The sequence below is a fragment of the Pongo abelii genome, chromosome 5, assembly GCF_028885655.2.
Source record: "Pongo abelii isolate AG06213 chromosome 5, NHGRI_mPonAbe1-v2.0_pri, whole genome shotgun sequence".
Taxonomy (NCBI): domain Eukaryota; kingdom Metazoa; phylum Chordata; class Mammalia; order Primates; family Hominidae; genus Pongo; species Pongo abelii.
Genome location: NC_071990.2, coordinates 30348493 through 30357481, shown reverse-complemented (window position 1 = coordinate 30357481; position 8989 = coordinate 30348493). Strand labels below are relative to the sequence as shown.

At 40.1% G+C, this 8989-nt stretch overlaps 1 long non-coding RNA gene across 12 annotated transcripts in view; it reads left to right on the top strand.

Annotated features, from left to right (window-relative positions):
• Nucleotides 1-8989, top strand: part of LOC112133794 (uncharacterized) — a 56342-nt gene that overhangs the window by 3208 nt on the left and 44145 nt on the right. The window lies entirely within an intron of this gene.

The window sequence follows — 8989 nt, the reverse complement described above, 5'->3', positions numbered from 1 at the left end:
AAAGGGAGACTGTCTAGGTAAAACTATAAAATTATGAAGCTCAAGTAGTATGACATATAACAGGGCTTGGCAAATCTTTGCTGTAGAGAGCCAGAGAGGACATCTTTTTGGCTTTGTGGTCCATACTCAGCTTTCTCCTTGCAGTATGAAAACATCATTAGACAATACTACATGAAAGCTGGGCGCGGTGGCTCACGCCTGTAATCCTAGCACTTTGGGAGGCCGAGGCGGGTGGATCACCTGAGGTCAGGAGTTTGAGACCAGCCTGGCCAACATAGCGAAACCCTGTCTCTACTAAAAATACAAAAATTAGCCGGGCGTGTGGCGCGCACCTGTAATCCCAGCTACCTGGAAGGCTGAGGCAGGAGAATGGCTTGAAAGCAGGAGGCAGAGGTTGCAGTGAGCCGAGATCTCACCACTGCACTCCAGCCTGGGCGACAGAGCGAGACTCTGTCTCCAAAGACAAACAAAAGCTAAATGAGCATGGCTGTGTTCCAATAAAACTTCATTATGGATGCTAAAATTTGAATTTAATAACATTTTCAAATGTCATGAAATACTCCCCTTGGATTCTGGCCGTCCCTCCCCAATCATTTAAAAATGTAAAAACCATTCTTAGCTTTTGACTCACACCAACACAGATAGTAGACCGTAGTTTGCCGACTCCCGACAGGATAATAATGAAATATCCGGTATTTTTCAAGCGATAGTAATTGGGAGAGAGTGAAAACAAGCTCTAATCTCTTAATTTCATCTGTCTGTTTACCACAATAATAAAGGGGATCTGAATTCTTAACACAAATTTGTTATGGCCTTTGAAAGTTGCCAAGATTTATGAATGTACTTACATTCTCTAAACAAGAAAAGGTATATCCTTTGTTTAAAAAGGATTACAGTTCAAGAAAAGTGGAATAACACCGAGTTTTGATGTTGATTTATACCAAAGGATTTTCAACACAGGAATATGCAAAAAAATGAACTGTAATAATAGGATGTAATTAAACAAATTTTAAATGTACATTTTTAATATTTTTATATCAATAAGGGAAAACAGAAGCAATCTTGAAATGACTGAGTCATATAGAGCAAATGGGCATATAAGCAGTGTAGGTAGGAAACTGGTTGAGGTCAGATATGATGAGATGGGAGGGATGAAGGCGGGGTTTAATTGTCCAAGACTTGTGAGATTCTTACTCATGAAAAGGCAATATATCTAATCCCCCTCCATTTTTTTTCATTTTTTATTATGAAAAATTTCAAACATAGAGACAGTCTTCAGCTTGCTTTTTATACTTTATAGTGGCTATCTTTTATTGTTCCAGTTTGGTGACATAGAGCTACCTCACTCTTTTTCAAGTCTGCGTTATTCATTTTGTAGACATGTGATTTATTCAACAATTTTGAGTAGACATTTAAGGTTCTTTCCACGTCTTATTAAATAAAGGCTGTCGAGAACATCCTTGTACATATCTCTTTAGATCGTCGTGCCATTATATTAGTAGGATAAATTCCTGGAAGTTTGGCTGCTGGGTTGGAAGGCACAGAAATTTAAAATTCTATTAGATTCTTCCAATTATCTTTCTGTAAGTGCCTGGCAAGGTGTCAGAGCCCTGGCACCGGGAAGTGGTCAACTCGCAGGTTGGTAAAATGAATTTACCATACCTACAAACAATATAGGTTTGAAAAAAGGAAAGTTTATTAGAAAGGAAGAACTGAAACAGCCTTTGCAAAATGATGACTGAGACAGTGAAAGAGATCTAACGTAACCGACTCCATCTTGCTTCTAAGCTCCAAGCTGTTCTTGTTCATTCCTGGGCGTAGGCTGAACTAACTTTGGGAGAAACTTAGTTTATAAACAAAGAGGGTAACAGCCCTTTCCCAAAGCAGACTTTCTTCTTGTCTGAGGACTAGACTAACATTAGCCACAGGATTAGAATTTTTGGTTTAGGAGTCATGCAGCTGGAGGCTACAAAATTCTGACCCTCCCTAAACCGCTCCTGTGATCAGTGCTTGAGGTATTTTGCAGACCCTGTACTTGATGGGTCAGCTGGCACTACCCACATCAATAAACTGGCTCTTTTTTTTTTTTTTGGGAGATGAAGTCTTGCTCTTGTCGCCCAGGCTGGAGTGCAAATGGCACGATCTCGGCTCACTGCAACCTCTGCCTCCCGGGTTCAAGTGATTCTCCTGTCTCAGCCTCTCAAGTAGCTTGGGGTTACAGGCACCTGCCACCATGCCTGGCTATTTTTGTGTGTGTGTGTGTGTGTGTGTGTGTGTGTATTTTTAGTAGAGACAGGGTTTCATAATGTTGGCCAGGCTGGTCTCCAATTCCCGACCTCCTGTGATCCACTCACCTTGGCTGCCCAAAGTGGCTCATCTGATCATGTGGCCCCCATCCAGGAACTGACTCAGTGCAGGAAGACGGTTTTGATTCCCTACGATTTCATCCCTGACCAATCAGCACTCCTGGCTCACTGGCTTCCCCGCCACCCACCAAGTTATCTTTTAAAACTCTGCTCCCCCGTGCTTGGGGAGACTGATCTCCCACACAGCTGGTTCTGCGTGAATGACTCTTTCTCTGTCACAATTCCCCTGTCTCAATGAATTGACTCTGTCTAGGCAGGGGCAAGGTGAACCCCTTAGGCGGTAACAGAACACTGCAGAAGAGTGCAGTGGGGCGCCTCAGCAAGAGGACTGAGTGTGCTGCCATGGATTTTTCTTTAGAGGTATTTATGGACCTTAAGGCAGGAGCTTAGGATAGTAAAATTAGTTTCGGCATGGCATTTCAGAGATGTATAGAAATTTTAGTTACTTGTAAAAGTTGAAAGAGGCCTGGAACCAGACTTTAGATACTAGGAAAGTTTAATTACTTCTGAATTCCCAGAAAAGGAGTTTCACCTCCATCTGGCCCGTTTGGTGGTCACCAGGTGGTCTTTGTTCCCTTCAAAATTCCTCAGATAAGGAGCTTTTGTCTGTGGGGCCTATTCAATGGTCAACAGGTGATCAACCTCATGGTCAACCTCAGTAAGGTTGCACCTATTTTTATCCACACCAGCATATCATGAAATACAGTAGTCCTCCCCTTATCCTCGGTTTCATTTCTCAAGGTTTCATTACTCTTGGCAACCACAATCTGCATATTTTAAGTGGAAAATATCAGAAATAATTCCTAAGTTTTAAATTGGCACCTAAACAATTCCTGTTTTAAATTGGGTGCTGCACCATTCTGATGAACATGATGAAATCTCATGCCATACCACTCCATCCCCCCCAGGATTTGCATCATCCCTTTGCCCAGTATCCACACTGTATATGCAGCCTGCCTATTAGTCACTTAATAGCCTTCTTGGTTATCAATTTTACTGCCTAAGTATCACAGTGCTTATATTTATGGAACCCTTATTTTACATGACAATGGCCCCAAAGTGCAGGAGTACTAATGGTGGCAACTTGGATACACAAAAGAGAAGCCATAAAGTGCTGCTTTTAAGTGAAAAGGTAAAAGTTCTTGATTTAATAAGGAAGTTTTTTAAATGCTGAGTTTGCTAAGATCCATGGTCAGAACAAATCTTCTATCCCTGAAATTATAAAGAAGGAAAAATAAATTTTTGCTAGTTTTGCTGTCACACTTCAAAATGGAAAAGTTGCAGCCACAGTGCATGTTAAGCACTTAGTTAAGATAGAAAAGTTATTAAAATTGTGGGTGGGAAACATCACCAAAAAAAACTTCCTATTAACAGCAATCGGGTTCAGTACTATCAGTGGTTTCAGACATCCACTGGGGATCTTGGAACATATCTCCCAAGAATAAGAGGGAACTACTGTAGTCTGTTTTCCTACAGTGGTGCCATTCCTGATATTTTCATATTTTTAAAAATTTGCTAATATTTTTATTTATAATCCTTAATAATTCCATAACAGATCTTGTTTTGCAGGTAATGTTTTTAACCTTTTGTCAGTAGATAGGCATTTACTTCATTTCCTATTGATACTTAGTTTCCTCTTTTTTCCTGCTACACAGTATTACAATAATAATTTTCTGAACACATGTCATGTGCTGGTAGATTTTTGTGAGAAAGGTTTCTGGGTTGAAGGATATGGCATGTTTCTAATTTGATGGATGTTGCCATATTGCTTTCTCAGTAAGCTGTTAACCTTTACATTTCCTTACAACAATGTATGATCCTGCTGCCTTCCCACTTGCCCAGCAAAGATACATATTATTTATGTTTTTATTTTTTTCCCAGCCAATAAAGAGAAGTCTTAGTTACTTTTAATTATGTTTTCTCTTCCTTTAGTAGTTTTGATTATGTTACTGTTTGCCATTCAGATTGTTTTTCTGTGCATTTTTAGTTCTATCCTTTGCCCATTTTCCTGTTGGATTATCAGTCTGCATACATATGCACACATGCATGTGTGCTTGCCCTATCTGTGTGTCCATGTATGCAAACGCACACATACACACACACCCCTACCTGTCCTCATTAAGAAATCCATCCTGACCTCCAGATTCTAATTTGCTTTCTTTGGTTTCTTAACAATATTTTTTATTCCTTACATTTAAATATTTTTTAAAAATATCATATAAAAGGAGAATCTTAGTTTTTCTCCAGAGCAGTGCTGTCCAATAGAAATATAATGGAAGTGAGCCAGGTGCGGTGGCTCACATCTGTAATGCCAGTACTTTGGGAGGCCAAGGTAGGTTGATCACTTGAGGTCAGGGGTTTGAGACCAGCCTGGCCAACATGGCAAAACCTCATCTCTACTAAAAATACCAAAAAATTAGCCAGGCCTGGTGGCTCATGCCTGTAATTCATTCCAGCTACTTGGGAGGCTGAGGCAGGAGAATCGCTTGAACCCAGGAGGCAGAGGTTGCAATAAGCCCAGATCGCACGACTGTACTCCAAACTGGGTGACAGCAAGACTCTGTCTCAAAAAAGGAAATATAATGCAAGCTGCTTATATGATTTGAGGTTTTCTAATTATAGCTGCATTAAAAAAGGTAAAGAGAAACAGGTAAAATTAACTTTAATAATATATTTTATTTTACCAACCTAACCCATTATATTTAAAATATTATCATTTTAACATGTAATCAGTTTTAAACAATTACAAATAAGATATTTTATGTTCTTTTGTATACTAAGTCTTTGGAATCTAGTGTATATTTTATACATACATCACTAGGTCTATGGTTAAGTGCTTATGGCCATTGTGGGGCTCAGAGCTCATACCCGAAAATATGGTGCTGTGGCATAGTAAACTGAAGAAACCCAAAGTTCTCTGTGACCTCCCCATCCCCTACCTCCTCTCTCAAATAAATTGAAGTTTCTTTATCTGCCTAAGATCTACACCCATCAAAAAGAACTGTTGTTTTTTCTTGCCCTCCCTTGTAAGACCCAGAATGTACTCACACCTGAACAGACCCTTTCACTGTCAAAGAGAACTGTTTACATGTTAATCTCTGTTCCCAGATCCATTCATTCTCCCTAGTATCAGCTCACAGCAGCTCCACCAAGCAGTGCAGAGTCCCCCTTTCTTCACATTCTCTCAATACTTGGTATTTTCAGACTTTTGAATTTTGGCCATTTTTACTGAGTATTTTCCATGATTACAAATGAGATAGTATATATTGTCCTATGTTTATAAGCCATTTGGTATTCTCTATTCTGAAACATCTGTTCTGCTCACATTTTTCCATTGAGTCATCAGTCTTTTTCTTATGAAGGAGTTTTTTGTTTATTTTTTAGAAAAAAAAAAAATTCATTTCTGACAGTTCTGGAGGCTGGGAAGTCCAAGGTCAAGGGGACGCATCTGGTCAGAGCCTCCTTACTCATGGGAACTCTGCAGAATCCTGAGGTGGTATGGGGCATCACGTGGCAAAGGAGCAGACCTTGCTAGCTGAAGTCTCTTTTCCTCTTATAAAGCCGCTGGTCTAACTCTCATGATAACCCATTAATCCATGAACATCTCTTAAAGGCCCCACCTGTCAATACTGCCACATTGAAGGTTAAGTTTCAACATGAGTTTTGGAGGGGACAAACATTCAAACCATTGCATTCTGCCTGTGGTCCCCCAAACCTATGTTCTTCTCACATACAACTACATTTATTTAATCCCCATATCCCCAGGGTCCTAACTTGTTTCAGCATCAACTCAGAAGTCCAAAGTTCCATCTGTGAAATCAAAACAAGTTATCTACTTCTAAGGTACAATGGCAGGACGGGCATAGGATAGACATTCCCATTTGAAAAGGGAAAAGTAGGCCAAAAGAAAGTGTTAACAAGCCCCAAGCAAGTCCAAAGCCTAAGAGGGCAGACATTAAATCTTAAAGCTGGGGAATAATCACCCTTGACTCTACATCCAGCATCCCCCATACCTGGAGGAGTTCCTTTTTTTTTTCTTTCTGTTGTAGAGACAGAGTCTTACTGTGTTGCCCAGGCTGGTCTCAAACTCCTGGCCTCAAACACTCTTCCCACTAGAGCCCTCCCAGAGCCCTGGGATTACAGGCATGAGCCACTACGCCTGGATTGGAGGGGTTCTTTATACAGTCTGTGATATGGATTTGTGTCCCTTCCCAAATCTCATGTCGAATGAAAATCCCCAATGTTGGAAGTGGGGCCTGGTGGGAGGTGACTGAATCTTGGGGGTGGATTTCCCCCGGATGCTGTTCTTGTGATAGTGAGTTCTTGTGAGATCTGGTTGTTTAAATGTATAGCACCTCCCCGCTCTCTCTCTTGCTCCTACTCTTGTCATTTAAGATGTGTCTGTTTTCTGTTCATCTTCAGCCATGATTGTAAATTTCCTGAGGCCTCCTCAGAAGCAGAAGCCACTGTGCTTCCTGTACAGGCTGCAGAACCGTGAGCCAATTAAACCTCTTTACTTTATAAACTGAACTACTCAGTCTCAGGTATTTCTTTATAGCAGTGCGAAAACAGACACATACAGTCTGGATATAAGCTCTTTGTCCTTTGTATGTGAATCTGGATGTAGTAGTACAGGTGCATTTAGTTTTGCTTCATAAGCATTTATTATGATTCCTACATCTTCCTGTATATGCTTTACTTAAGTAAACAGATCTATAATAAAGTTCCTTAGAAGATTTTTTAAATCTTCCTTTCCCCAACTACTATAATAAACAGCTAGTTGCCTTAGAGACCACTGCAGGTTTTACTATTTTACAACCTGGCCTTTAGTACTGACATTAGGCAAACTCAATGTTGTTTAATAGCGTCAAAGAAAATACTGAATCGTCTCCTCATAATCACACCAGAGAGTTTCCAATTTGTACTGATAGTAGGGAGCTTCTGGTGATCTGGGCTAAGGAGTAAGATAATGAAAATAGAATTTAGAATGTTTTGCTTAGGAATAGATGTCCAAATGGATAAGACAAAAAAGGGACCAGAGACAAGAATATCAGAGAGGAAATGGATGCTTAATGTGAATTGAAGGAATGTCTGAACTAGACTAAAAACCAAAATTACAAATGAGAAGTACAGGGAAACCAGGTGTTAAGTGTGTGCTGAGCAGTAGCTAGAAGCTTGGTGTGGCTGTGACTGGGGTACCTGAAAGGGCCTGGGCTCTGCAGAGGTGTGTTGGAAGGTGGTGGGCTAGGAGGTACCCTCTTCCCTGCCCGCCTTCCGTCCTTCCATGAGGTAATTGCATGCATGGGGTAGGGGACTGGCAGACAGGTAAGGACTTTGTCTACTAGGAGAGAAGAGAGTGAATGGGAGGGTGGAAGTGGAACAGGAGGAGAAAATAATTTAGACATAAAAACCCTGCAAAGTAATATAGCTATATCATGATATACAAGGTTCTCCATGCTATAATTTTAAAAATAAGAGATTTTTGAAGTCAGACCATCAGAAGTTCAAGTCTAGAAGTTTAGTCCTTTACTAGTTATAACTTAATTCAATTTACTCTTAAGTTATAACTAGTAATTTACTAGTTATGTGACTTCAAACAAATTACCTTTTTAAACTTAAGTTTTTAATCTGTAAACAATATATAATACTAGAGTGTCATTAAGTGATTTTCTGTAAAGCAGTGGTTTAGTTAATGCCATATTTGTAATGTGAAAGTTATTTATAAATAGCTTGATAATACGTTTTACGATTAAAAAAATCACTGTCACTCATGATTAGTATATTTTACTTCATTTAGGCTAACTGCAGCATCCAAGATGCATGGTGATGAAATTACAATTGGATTGTGTCTGTATTTCTTCTGGAAAACAGGATTTGAATGCAAAGGCAGCACCAAGCAAATCTAGAGTGAAGAGTCTCAACAAGTAGCTTAACAAGATAGTTTCAGGCCAAAGATGATGTATTTAGTGGTATTTAGAAAATACCCCTTAATTTGAAGTTTTCCTATATTGTTGTGCTGGAAATGCTTCACTGTATTCAGTCAACTAGAGTGGGTACATGGAATTTTGATATTGCATCTGATTTTGTCCCATAGAACAATTTATTCCTCCAACACCTCACTCAGGTGAAAATTCAAGAATTTGCATGGGTAGTCATTCTGATGCATATCTCCAAGCTTGTATCTTCCGACCGCTGACAATGATTCATTACAGTCTCTGGCTCTATCTACATGTGATGTGTAAGATGTCTGACAAAAGTCAGAGAAGCCCGTTGTTGAGTTTTGTCTCCAAATCTAAGGATCGGTACTTTTGCCAGATTGGGCTGCTTCTGTTTGAAAAAGACAAGCGTGGGGGTGGGAGAGATTGCTGGTTATCTTCCAATACCTGTCTTCCTCTTCTTCCTGAATAAAAAATTTTAGCTGGGCACATGGCTGGCTGAATAAAAGTTACATTTTTCAGCATCTCATGCAACCAGGTATGGCCGTGTGACTGGCCAGTGAGGGTGAGCAGAGATGGTGTGTGCAGCTTCTGGTTCATGCCCCTTGCTTTGTCCCACTGTTTGGAGTGCAATGCAGGTATGGCAGTAAGCCCTCTCAGACCCTGTAGTAGGCCCAGTTCCTTAGG